This window comes from Sapajus apella, unplaced genomic scaffold (assembly GCF_009761245.1).
Source record: "Sapajus apella isolate SASKATOON/1434 unplaced genomic scaffold, GSC_monkey_1.0 scaffold145, whole genome shotgun sequence".
NCBI classification, from domain to species: domain Eukaryota; kingdom Metazoa; phylum Chordata; class Mammalia; order Primates; family Cebidae; genus Sapajus; species Sapajus apella.
The window spans coordinates 2,510,771-2,525,561 of record NW_022437085.1 but is presented as its reverse complement, the minus strand read 5'-3'; positions in this window follow the sequence as shown (position 1 = coordinate 2,525,561).

Below are 14,791 nucleotides of genomic sequence, written 5' to 3'. Positions count from 1 at the left end.
TTATATTGTGGTTTGAGTGCCAACATATCCACAGTAGAATATAATATCAGGCAAATTTCTAAGGCCTTTGATTCCAACACCTGGCGCCCAGAAGGCATCTCGGGACCCACCTGGGGCCCGGGGAAGCTCTTCAATCTGAGGAGAAGAATACAAACCTGGCTGGATTTGCCGTCTACTGATTGTGTAGCCATAGGGCCTTGAGTAATAATAGTTGTTAGCCAGGTAGTGGTTACAGCAAGCCTTGGACAAGATGCAATGATGTGCTGGCTGCAGGTCTGACCCAGTCCTAGGAGTGGCCAGAAGGGTTCATGCATAATCACACCCCCAGTTCCAGGCAGCTCAGCATAAAGAAACTCTCTATATTTGGGAGAAAATAAGGGAAAAGAATAAGAGTCTCTGCCTTGTAATCTAGAGAATTCTTCCAGATCTTAACCAAGACCACCAAGATGGTGTACCTCTATGAATCTGCAAAAACCCCAGCGATATTGGGCTTGGGGACCAAGTCCCTTCAAACACCTACAAAGCCTTCTCAAGAAGGATGGGCATAAATAAGTCCAAACTGTAAAGACCATAATAAATATCTATTCAATACCCAGACACCAACAAACATCTACAAATATCAAGATCATCTAAGAAAACATGACCTCACCAAATAAACTAAATAAACCATCAGGGACCAGTCATGGAGAAACAGAGACATGTGAGCTTTCAAACAGGTAATTTAAAATTGCTATTTTGAGGAAATTCAAAGAAATTAAAGATATCACAAAGAAAAAATTAAGAATTATTTCAGAGAATTTTAACCCAGAGGTTGAAATAACTAAAGAGTACAGAAGAAATTCTGGAGTTGGAAAATGCAATTGACATACTGAAAAATACATCACAATCACTTAATAGCAGAATTTGTCTAGCACTAGAAATAGTGAGCTTGGAGACAGCCTATTTGAAATTGCACAGAGGAGACAAAAAAGAATAAAAACAATGAATCATGCCTGCAATATCTAGAACACAGGAACAGAAAACCAAACACCACATGTTCTTATTCATAAGTAGGAGCTGAACAATGAGAACACATGGAAACAGGGAGGGGAACAACACAAGCCAGGGGCCTGTCGAGGGGTGGGGGATAGGGGAGGGATAGCATTAGGAGATATAACTTATATAGATGATGGGTTGATGGGTGCAGCAAACCACCACGGCACATGTATACCTATGTAACAAACCTGCACATTTTACACATGTACCCCAGAAATTAAAGTATAATTTTTAAAAAACTGGGCAATGAAAAAAATCCCTCAACAAAATAAAAAACATATATGACAGACCCATCACTAGTATCCTACTAAATAGGGAAATGCAGAAAGCCTTTTTTTGTTTTCTAAGATGTAAACATGACAAGGATGCTCACTTTCACCACTGTTATTCAGCGTTGTACTGGAAGTTCTAGCTAGAGCAATCAGAGAACAGAAAGATATAAAGGACATACAAATTGGAAAGGAAGAAGTCAAATATCCTTGTTTGCTGATGATATAATTTTTTAATTGGAGAAACTTACTTAAAAACTCCACCATAAAACTATAACAACTGATAAATTCAGTTAAATTACAGGTCACAAAATCAACATAAAAATCAGTAGCATTTCTATATGACAACAGTGTACAATATGAAAAAGAAATAAGTAATCTCATTTACAATAGCCACAAATAAAATTAAATATCTAGGAATTAACTTAACCAAGGAAATGAAAGATCTCTACAATGAATATTATAAAACACTTATGAAATAATTTGAAGAGGACACCAAAAAATGGAAAGATATTACATGTTTATGGATTGGAAGAATCAATATTGTTAAAATGTCCATATGACCTGAAGCAATCTACATATTCAATGTAATCCCTATCAAAATACCAAACACATTCTTTATATAAATAGAAAAAAATTATCCTAAAATTTATATGAAACCACAAAAGTCCCAGAATAACCAAAGCTATCCAAAAAGAACAAACCTAGAGGAATCATATTCCCTGACTTCAAAGTATATTAACAGAGTTATAGTAAACAAAACAACACAGTAACAGCATGAAAAGAGATACATCGACCAATGAAACAAAATAGAGAACCTAGAAGAAAATCCACACACCTTTAGTGAACTCATTTTTGACACAGTTGCCAAGAAAACATACACTGGGGAAAGGACAGTCTCTTCAATAAATGGTGCTGGGAACATTGGACCCCTATAGAAAAATTAAATCAAAACAAATTTCCTAAATCTAAGACCCCAAACTATGAAACGGCTACAAGAAAACATTGGGGAGAATCTCCAGGACATCGGTCTGGACAAAGATTTCTTGAGCAATACCCTACAAGCTCAGGATACCAAAGCAAAAATGGACAAATGGGATCACATCAACTTAAAAATCTCATGCACAGCAAAGTATACAATCAACGAAGTGAAGAGACAACCCACAGATTGGGAGAAAATATTTTCAAACTGTTCATCTGACAGAATGTATAAGGAGCTCAAACAACTCTATAGGACAAAAAATCTAATAATCTGATTTAAAAAGTAGGCAAAAATTTTGAATAGGCATTTCTCAAAATAAGGCATACAAATGGCAACCAGGCATATGGATAAGTACTCAACATAATTGATCATCAGACAACTGCAATCCAAGACTGCAATTGGATATCATCTCACCCTAGTTAAAATGGCTTTTGTGCAAAAGGCAGGCAATAACAAATGCTGGCAAGGATATGCAGAGAAAACCCTCATAAACTGTTGGTGGGAATGTAAATTAGTACAACTACTGTGGAGAACAGTTTGGAGGTCCCTCAAACAAATAAAACTAGAGCTACCATATGATCCAGCAATCCCACTTCTGGGTATATACCCTAAAAAAGAGAAAACGATATATCAAAGAGCTATTTCTCTCCCATGTTTGCTGCAGCATTGTTCACAATAGCCAAGATTTGAAAGCAACCTAAGTTTCCATCAACAGATGAATGAATAAAGAAAATGTAGTACTTACATGCAATGGAGTACTATTCAGCCCTAAAAAGGAATGTGATTCTTTCATTTGCAACAACATGGTTAGAACTGGAGGTCATTATATTAAGTGAAATAAGGCAGGCACAGAAAGAAAAATTGCATGTTCTCACTTATATGTGGGATGTAAAAATCAAAACAATTGAATGCATGGAGATAGAGAGTAGAAGGATAGTTACTAGAAGCTGAGAAGAGTAGTGGGGGGTTGAGAGGAGATGAGGATGTTTAATGGGTTCAAAAAACAGTTAGAATGAATAATACCTAGTACTTGACAGCTTAACAGTGTGACTCTAGTAAAAATAATTTAATTGTACGTTTAAAAATAATGAAAATATTATAGCGGAATGGTTTGTAACATTGAGGATAAATGCATGAGGCAATGAATACCCCATTTTCTATGTTGTAATTATTATGCATTGCATGCCTATACCAAAATATGTCATGCACCTCATAAATATATACACCTACTGTGTACCTACAAAAATAAAAAAATTAAAAACAAATTTTAAAATTGAGATAATGTGTATAAAATATTTAGTGCTGTACCTATTACATAATACACAATTAGGTTTACGATTCACATTCTTTTCTTTTTTTTTCTTCTTTCATATTTTGTTTCTTTTTTACATGTTATTATTTTTCCCTGCCTCTTATTCTCATCAGTATTAAACTCCTCTGTTCAGCACTCCTAGATTGTCTCAGTAACTGGACAGCTTTGTGCAGATATTTGACAACCTGGACTCTGTTAACACATCCAGCCATAGAGCCTTTCCCAACTCCGTTTTCCATATTTGATTCTTCTTTTCTACTTGCTCCCGTAGAAGTTTATGCAAATTACTATGGCAGTGCCTATCACAACGTTAGTATGGATATACCCAAATAGATACTGAGCCCCTAAGATCAAAGATATGTTTTTCTTGTCTTCATTATTTCTGGGTCCTATAACTGAGCCTATAACTCAACAAATAAACATATCATATTTATAAAATTAGTTTTCACCAGTCTGGAGAAGATTTATATTTGGGATTTATGTCTGCATAGCTGATATAAGTCAACTCTGATGTCTTTGCTCAATTGCAGGCAGCCCCAGAGAGAAGTCACATAATGGCCCACTCTGAGCATCTTTTAAAAAGGGCAAATAATTCTAAAATATGTAGGAACGAATTGTGTAAAGATCAGGAGATGTACAGTGGTCATACTTCAAGTCCCCTCTCAGCCCTACGGTTCTATTTTAACAAGCCATAGACCTAGTGTATCTTGGGAAATACTTGATAATTATGATAAATTATTATTTTTGTTACCTTTCTGTCAAAAGGTTTCAGATAACAGAATAAAGATTAATAATCTTCTTTTGTGTTTCTCCTGGGGGAGAGGGGATAGGTGAAGGATAGTATTTTGTTTTCCAATTTTGCTGACATATTGGCCTCTCTCCCACTTCTGAAGATCTGCCCTTTCTACTTTTCGGTTTTACAACTAGACTGTTTCCTGTGTGGCTTGCAAGCTATTTCCAGTGGAAATTAGATATAATCTCTTCCATATAGGATTTCAGGAAAGAATTCTAAGAAAAAGTTGAAAACCTTTGAATCAACACATTTCAAGGCTTATAGACACATAAGTCTGTAGATTCTGAAGAAAGAGTAAAATCTAGGTATGTGGTTGTGGCTGTCACTGGTGTAAGCAGAAGGTGATAAGTTGGAATGGGTTTCTTTAGGAAATGATGAAGAAAATAGATGAGAGCAGGAAGAAAGACTTAACCATGTATCAGAGAGATTACACAATGTTCCTGGAGGCCTGAACACTGAAGCAGATTGCTAAAGGTGGTGGGAGACAAAATGAGAGGAAAGTAAATTGACTTGCTTACTTGCTAACCAAGGTACAATAAAAGGGAAGTAAGGAGACATAAGAAAATGAACATGTAGGGGTCAAAAAAGTCCTACTAAGCGTCTTGCTTTCAAAGTTGTGATCAAGGTAAATTGTCTTGACTCAGACTGTTTCCAAGAATCTTAACATAAAGAAAAACCTGGCCATACTTAAGGATGCATTCATCCCCAGAACAAGTTAGTACAGCTGACTAATTTCAAATGAGAGCCCATCTTATCTCGACAACTGCTCCAAACTGATCAAGAAAATGTATGCCAAAATGAGAAACATGTGAGAATCGTAAGATATAGTATAGACTCTTTGTGGACCTATTAACAAGCATCTGTGTGACCTTGGACAAGTCACTTTCTCTATTTCTTTGTTCTGTTCTCCGAAATGAAGACAATTAAATTCTGCCTTCAATACCTCATAATTTGTTGTGAAAATCAAATGCGCTGGCACTGAAAACTATGATTATGGGGATTTCTGTCAGGTTACCGAGCTCAAGTCCTAGGGATTTAAGCTCTATCACCACTATTTAGAAGTAATTTTTTCTTTTTTTTTTTTTTCCAGAAAGATAATAGAAGACTGTTGCATATAGACCCAGTAGTCATGGCTTCAATTGTTTTATACACATAGTCTTGCTACAGTCTAGAACTTGTTTGGCAGGCTGGCAGCAACATTGCCAATAGTTTGTATAATAATTTTTAAAGCTTTAGAGATGATAAATCCATGTACTTCCTGTGGTATTGATTATAAAAGCATAATGAAAGCTCAGAGATCAGGACTGTTCTGTGTGTACATTCTGCATGGTTCCAGGGGAAATAAAACTGACATAAACCAACTCAGTAGCCTTAACGCTGTGCTAATCCCAAAAGCCAAGGTCTTTATGAGCAGAGAGCACAGAATGAGCTTCTAGAAGTGAGCAGAGATCTCGAGATGTTTACATTTTACTTAACAAAGAAGGGGCCAACTGTCCTTTGTATTAAAAAATGACATACTTTGGACCCAGTAACAGTCTTCTGTTAGTTATTCTTCAGCAGTCAGGGTGGATTTGTACTGAGCCATCCTTATAATCTTACTTAAGCCAAAATCTCCCTTAGTGTGGTGACTCAATGAACTGAGGTTAGGACGCAGTCAGTGGGCTGAGCTAGAGCACCAGCTATAGCTGCTTAAACAATTTTTCTTGGTATATGTCAGCCTTCTACTTTAGCTTTGTTAATACTGGTTTCTAACCAAATGGGCTATTTGGTCCAGTTCAAATGAAACAATGTTGTTTGCAAATTTTTATTCATAGTTACCTGAACATATCTTAAGAGGCATATTGGTACAATCCTTCAATGCACATGGCCACATCCGTGTGTGTGTGTGTGTGTGTGTGTGTGTGTGTGTGTGTGTGTTCATTGGTATAACGCTTAGTGCCACCCATGATGTTAGGAGAATCATTAGCTATGGAAGGAAAATTAGCTAAGTAAATTCATTCTATCATGTGGCTTTGCCATCCATCTGCAAGGGTCTCTGAGTTTTCTAACACATCATCTGGCTCCTGCTGGCAGTTATGGGAAGATATAATGGAAGATACATGGAAAGATTTTGTGGTTCAGGCCTAGAAGTAGTTCATGTCAATTCTACCCACATTTCAATGTCCGGACTCTATCACACTGCAAGTAAGGGTCTTAGAAATGTAGTGGAGCTTTTTTGTATTAAAGGAAAGGAATTAGATTTTGGTGAACGCATTGCAGTCTCTGACATACCAGTTTGTCTGAAAATGGAGTTTGAAAATTTTTTTGTTTCATTTTTATTTTGTATGATTTCTAGAAGGAAAAATAGTGAGATATTGAAATAATGTTTCCTTGATGATGTACATATTAAAAGCCTATAGAATAATAGATAACAGAATGAACTTTGATGTCAGAAAGATTTAGCTTCAAGTTCTAGTCCTTGTACCTCTAGCTGTGTGACCTTAGGCAATTCGTGTAATGGGGCCTCAAAATGTTGTTGTGAAGAGTCAATGAAAAGATTAGTGTAAAGTTCCTTATCTTGGAGCTGACAGTATTATGATTAGTAATAATAGTAGCAGCATGTTGGCAAGTAAAACATAGATTGGTCTGTGAGGAGTCAGAGGCATGAGAAGTAGATACAGTTAAGATCCATGCGGAATGAGATATGCAAGTACACATTCAGATTAGCAATTACAAAGGATAATGGCTTTCAGTAAACCTTTAGGATATTGGCTAGTATAGTAAGTTTTCTTTCAGCTTTGGGAGTGTTGTGGTTCTCCCATGGTGCGGTTCTCCCAGGTCTTTAGACCTTACTATTGAGTTTTAAGTTCTAGAAAATCTCCAGAATTGCTGCTGTTTGATGCTAGGCCCTGTCTCTACCTATGCTACTCCATGAGATCTCTCTGGGCAGTATTATTTTCAATTCAACACTTTTTTTCCTACCTGATCATTATGTATCAAGTCACATACTACTAACTATCATACCATCATACCATATCCCTTCCCCCTTCAACCTCTCTCCATGGAGTCATATCTTCAGGAAACCTGTCTTTAATTAGTTCCGTTCTTATTCTTCTTTCTCACTGGCTCAAAAAATATTGATTAGTTGACTTTGTAATTATATATTTTTCAGTTCTTTGAGAAGATAAGTCAAGTTTTGTATTGTATTTACGTGTTTGGACAAGAATTAGATGGTCAGATTCTGAGATGTATAGACAAAAGAGCTTTCCATATTTTCTTTGTGTCCCCTGTAAAGTACCTAAAATTGACTTTTCACACAGTAGTCATTCAGGAAAGGTTGAGTGATTCACTGCCATTTTGTTATATCACTAGAGTACTGCCAGAGTTTTCAAGTAGAGCTGCAAAAACAGTCCTTGTACTTCCTACTGCTTCTCTAGAGAAGGGAGAACTGATAATGGCTAGAATTGGCTGGAAAATTTCTCAAACTTATTCACAAGGCCCCTAGAAAATAGTGCCTGTTTAGAACACATGGCTGAATAGTGCTTTGGAAGTTGGACAGATTTTTTTGGGTACCAAAGGACTTTGCAAATGAGCAACATTGTGTATAAGTGTGAGGTCACTGTCTGGGCCAGGATCCACAAGGGATCATAGGAAATACTGAGAATTGGCTTCCATAGCAGTAAATGAATTCTGTTCTACTTGAGTTGTTCTAAGAAATAGAGCAATAGGACTTGGCATTCCTGTAAGTGGAAGGGTTTGAAAGCCACAAGGCAGTAAGTGATTGAGGTTAAAGTCATTAGAGGAATGGTGTTTAACACACTGTTAATTGGGTAATGGGGAAGAAGGTATCTGGGCAGTCCAGAGAGACACAATGCTTTAAACAGAAGAAAAGAATCTGGCCTACACTAAATTGTGTGGTAAAAAGCTGTATATTTTTCTTTTGTGCAATGCATCATTTCTCACTAAATAGATTGACAAGTAGTCATCTTGTTTCTATTCAGGCCAGCAGAACAGGAGAGAGGTTCTTGGAGAAGTGTCATTGTAGATAAAGAAAATCCTTATGTATTGTCCTTTGCAAACTAAGTTGCCATTCTTTACTACTGTAACTGCCATTCAGCAGACATTTACTAAGGAAACGCTGATTCTATACTATACTCTGTTTGAGGGGATGAGAATTCAGCAGTGAAAAATGGAGGTGGCCTCTGACCCCTGAAAAGAAGACACATAAATGGCTGACCACCACATGTCACACTATGAGATTTGTCTCTTGAAAGGAGAAGAGTTTGTGGCACTGAGATTTACTGTTACCCTTATGATCATCAGTAAACTTTCTACTTTGTAAAATCACATAATTTTTGTCTCTAAAAGTGACAAAAGCTAAAATCCCACAATAAGAAATGATTGATTTTTGATTATTTCATTCATTTTCATTTGTATTACATAGATGTACATAAACATTTATTAATGCACTGTATGTATGCGTATGTGTGTGTATATATATACTATATATTAAATATATATATTATATTCAATCCTGTATTTTTTATGGTAAGTTAAATAATTTTATGTTATTAAAACACCACAAATATTTTAATGGCTGAGTAGCATTCAGTTGTGGATACATCATATTTTACTCAACCATTCTCCAATTAACAAGCATTTCAAATAGTAAACATTTTTGAAATGTTTAGGATAGACAAACAATTGAGTTTGCCTCTATTAGTTAGTTTCTTTAAAAGACTTATTGACTGCAAGAAAAACAGAGAGGGAGAAAGGAAGGAAGGCAGAGATGAAAAGAAAGGGGGAGGGAGGGAGAGAAAGAGGAAGGGAAATACAGGGGAAAAAAGAGAGAGACACTAGATCTGGATAACCAGATCTGATTCTGTTATATAATGCTAAGAATAATACTGCCAAGATTCTCTTTGGTGATCATTTGTCAATCAGTTTCTCTATATAACTACTATGACCTTAACATTAGGACCTCATGGATATTGATGGCCAATATCAGAGCATAGTCTTTCCCCTTTGGTCTTCATACTATTTGAGAATTTGCCTTTGGTGGGATTTGGAAGATCACGGAATCAAAATTTGACATTGAGAAACCCTGGAAATTTTAGTAAGAAGGCAGGGGAAGCTATAAGATTTTTTCCTTTCCTTGGCTAGGAGACTAGGGTATTGCAGAATTTGAGGCAACACAGTTCAGAAGACTTTCCTGACTTCTGATACCAACTGCAAGTTTGGAGAAGTTCCTAAAACCACACTCAGTTGCATGATTAAGGACTCACAGAATTTACTGAAAGGTGTTATAGCCATAGTTATGAATTATTACAGCAAAGGGAAACAGATTAAAATCATTCAAGAGAAGATACACATGAGGCTGAGTCAAGAAAAGTTGCAAATACAGAGCTTCTGGTTGTCCTTTCTTATGTAGTTATGGGTAGCATTATTTTTATCTGTATCAGTGTTTGACAATATGCAGTGTATTGCCAACTGGGAAAGGTCATCTGAGCCCTGGTGTCCAGAGTTTTTATTACAGCTGCATGGTTGACTGCCTACATGACTGATCCTTAGTTTCTACACTCTCTAGTGGTAGAGCTGTTACCATGTGAGTGGCCTGTAGACTCCATTTCTTTAAAGTGGAGTGAACTCTGCATGGCCCAAAGCCCTTTCATAAGTTGTATTTTCCATCTAGTAGTCAAGGCCCCTAGGTAAACAAAGACACTCTGTATCAGGCATGACATTCTAAAACCTTAGCTACTCCTTCCCAGAAGCCCAGATCAAAGGCCAGCCCTTTTTCTGGGCAAAGTTAAATTCTTTACTATACAGATACCCTGTTTAGTGGAGACCTTCCCTTAATGATTTTCTACTAGAACGTGGCATGCTGTGAAGAAAACCGCTGAGGAAGCTGATACTATATTTTATCTTCTGGAAGGTAGGTGGTGACTTAAGCCCATAGAACACTGGTCAGTGTTCCACGACACTTTGCTTTGCCTACTCTTCTTTTTCTGCAGGGCTGTCCAGGTCTAAGTACAAGTAGAATAGGTAGTTACGTGGTGTGACATGAGATATGAGGAAAAAAATGTCTAACAACAAACCTATTTTCTCATACATTGGGGGCCACAGAATACCTGAACCAAATAACCCCTTAACGATCATCTAGTTTGGGGGTTGGCAAATTATGTCCTAGGGTCCAAACCTGGCTCTCTGCTTGTTTTTGTAAATAAAGTTTTATTGGGAAAAAGAATCATGCTTATTCATTTATATATTGTCTATAGCTGCTTTCATGCTATAATGGAGAGTTTAGTAGTTGTGACAGAATATATAGCTGCAAAAACACTAACTGGCCCTTTACAGAAAAAATGTTTGCTGACCTTTACACTAGCTCAATTATATCATTATGCAGATAGAGAAAATGAAGCCCAAATTAGAGAACTTCTATTAAACTAGGCAAATATCTATTGAATCCCTACTCTGTGCTGGGCACGATTAAAGACACTTGAGATACATTAGTGAGCAAAACAAATCACAAAATGTTATGTTAATTATACTAACAATTATACTAACATTATACTAATGTTAGCAATTGATAGTGCCACAGAAAGAGACTAACAAAAGGAAAGTGGATTAAAGGAAAGTAAGGAGTGTGGAATAAGTAGAGGAGTTGAATTTAAATAGGCTGATAAGAGTAGGTTTCACTGAGAAGTCAGGCTTTGAGAAAAGACTTGAAGAAAGTGAGAGTGAGCCTTGGAGACAACTGGGGGTAGACCTTTCCAGGCAAAGGGAAATGTTGAAGCGAAGGCCTGAGGCAGATATGTTCCAAGAACAGCAAGGAGGCCAGTTTGTTTGGAGTAAAGTGAATGACAAGGAGGGTAGTAGTAGATGAAGGAAGAAAGGTCATGAGGGTACCAGATGTCATGGAACTCATAAAGCCACTGGGGAGGCTATGAATGAAATAGGGAGCCACTGTAGATTTTGAGCAGAGGAGTGACATGATATGACAGATTTTTAAAGGATATTTATACCTCTACCATTAAAAATAGGTCATTAGGGGATGAGGGTGAAAGCAGGGGACCAGTTAGGAAGCTATGCTAGTAAACTAGCCTAACAATGATGTTGACTTTGACCATCTTGGTAGCAGTAGAAGAGGTGAGAAGTGATCAAATTCCAGATTTACTTCGAAGGTACAACTAACAGGATTTGTTAAAGGTTTGGATATTGGGTATAAGAGAAAGTGGAGAATCCAGGCTTTTAGCTTGAGTAACTGAAAAGATGAGGTTGTGAAAGTCATGTAGGAAGTTGGTGGAAGAGGAAAGTCTTGAAACCAGGCTCCCCTAATTCCCAATCTAGTGTTCTTTCCACTAATATGACTGGGCTTCCTGGGGATGCTGATATGACTCTTAGACAATGGAAGCTGGCCTAAGGCCTGTGCAGCAGTAGCAGTGTGCAAATGATAAACGCTGTCGCAGAGCTATGGCTATTACAGAGTATCACTATTTTCAGGTTTATTTCTAGGTTTATCTCTCAGAGTACAGGGAAGGAAAAATTTCCTTAATATTTAGCTCAAGCTCATTTAAAAGTCTCCCCTTGACCAGCTTTGATAAAGAGAAGAAAGCAAACATAATGGCCCTGCTTGAATCTCATAAGATAATAAATATTCCTAGTGAACATAATTGTTTTTAACCTTTATGCCAGGTACAATAAATGTCAAAGGGAAAGATAACCCAGCACTCTGTTGAAATGGCTTAAATAATAGGCCCCAGTTTGCTTTAATGGGAATTTACCCAGTAGACACACTCATATAACAAATGAGAAATCCCTAATGAGAGTTGCATTATTTCTATTGGCTTTTATGCCATACTTAATTGATTGCCATCATGCACAGCTAATTAAGAGCATGATAATCTGAATGAGGTATTTTCAGCCAGTGCAATGGTGCCTACTTTAAAACAATGACTTCTGGAAGCCCATATCAAGGTGGCTGGCAGGTTACTCTGTAGCTGGGGACTGCCCCATTAGAAAGCACTATTCTGCACTTCTGCACTGACCAATCTAATCTTGCACCATCCTGGGGAATGATTGCCTCAACTGTGGATGGGAGCACTGAGACCATTCCCCAATGATGCCAAAAACCTCCTAAGGAGTGGCCTTTTTGGCCCGAGCACTCCCACCTAACTTTCTGCACCTAAGGCCCATTCCTGTATCCTTATGCCTCCATATCAAGAATTCCTATCCTGAATTTCTCTCACAGACCTCTTTTCAGAGTGTTTGGGAGGTATACTGAAAAGAGGACAAATTTGCATTCTTATTCTCAGCTCAGGGACAAACTGGTTATATGACCTAGAATAAATCACTTCTGCTCTGTAATCTTCTAGTTTCTCCACTAGAAAGTGAAGGATTGAGAGAGGTAGATTTTAAGGTTTCCTTTAGTTTTGTCTTTTAGTTATTTTTTGACCCCAGCATTGTCAAAAGTCGATGGTATGACTGAGGAAGGTTTGCTAAATGCAGACTTCCCATGATCTCTTTTGTGAGTTTGGGATAAGAAAATTTGTCTAGCCATCTTCAAGCATCCCCTTTTGTAAGAATCTAAATGAATGTAAAAATATCTTAAATTTTTCAAGTGTAGACCTATGGTCAGTATCATTTTTCTGTAATAGAATTCATTAAGCCTTTGGTCAGCAAACACAGAATTTATTCTTTCCTACTTATGTGTGTTTGTGAAGAATGCCCCAAGAAGTTTCTCAGGGACCTTAAATATTTGTGCTCCTGAGATTATACATGTTTTATTGAGATGTTAAGTTAGTTTCTTTGGAAATGAATTCGCAACATGGAGATGCAAATTACGACCTCAAGGAGATATCATTTTGCAAAAATCAAATGAGGCAAAAAGTAAAAATCTGTTGATACCAAGTGTTGGTAAGGATATAGTTAATGAGAATACTTATCTACGGCTGTTGGGAGAATGGATTGGTATAATCTCTATACTTAGTAAAGACAAACATGTGAACATACTTGAATGTTCATGGCAGGATTGTTTTTAAAGGGAAAAACTAGAAAACATGATTCTATGCATATATAATATGTATAAGCATATTGGGGAATATCATGCAATGAATGAAATGAATAAACCATAGCTACACACATCAACATAGGTAAATCTAAAAAAAAATGACATTTACCAAAAATATGTCATAGATAAATATAAATAATTTCAGTTTTATAAAGTTTTTAAAAATTAGACAAAACCAAACAATACATTGTTTAGTAGTATGGGTATAGGTGGAACAACTACTTGTAAGAACCTAGAGGATTGGCCAGGCTCAATGGCTTATGCCTGTAATCCCAGCACTTTGGGAGGCTGAGGTGGGAGAATTACCTGAGGTTAGGAGTTCAAGACCAGCCTGGCTAACATGGCAAAACCCTGTCTCTACCTAAAAAAAAAAAATACAAAAATTAGCCAGAAGTGGTGGCGGGCACCTGTAATCTCAGCTACTTGGGAGGCTGAGGCAGGATAATTCTTGAACCCAGGAGGTTGAGGTTGCAGTGAGCTGAAATCATGCCATTGCACTCCAGCCTGGGTGACAGAGTAAAACTGCTTCTCAAAATAATAATAATAATAAAATAAATAAAAAGCTAGACAATGGCTAACAAAATTTTTAGGATAGTGAATATCTTTGATGAAAGAATAGGGAGGCAATTCGGAAGGTAGGAACATAATGGGTGCTTCAAATATTGTCAGTGTGCTCTTTCATTTTGGAAATTTAAAAACTCCTATAAAAGCAATATATGCCTATCAAAAACACTCAAATAATATAGAATAATGTAAGATTGAAAGTTGAACTTTCCCTTTTTCTCTGGTCTACAATCTTACTTGAGAACAAAAGAGCACTGTCACAAGAACTTGGGGTAAATCCTTCTGCAATAGTTGTTCTAAAAGTCTGTTCCTTGGGCCAGTACCATGGACATCAACTGGGAACTTGTTAGAAAAGCAAATTATCTGGCCCCACCCCAGACCTACCGATTTAGAAACTCTGGAGGTGAGGCTATGCAATCTGTGTTTTAACAAGCCCTCTGGTTGGTTATCAACCATAACCAAATAAAGATGGAATCACCAGTGGAATTGTGAAAAGAATAGGAGAGCACAGGTCCTACCTCCAGAGATAGAGCTCCTCCAGCAATTATAATATGTAGGCAAGCTGAGTGAGAAACACTGGTCTAGGCTTTCTAATATATATACACATAATATATACATGGAATATACATTAGTGAAAAGTACAAGATGTAGAATATATAGATTTTTGTCTCAGATATATATGAAAGAATATTCTGTATCTTGCACATTTCACTTATAATATATTGACAAACATACATCTGTTTTATCTTTAGAACAGTGGTTCTCAATCATGGGTAATTTTGCCCCATAG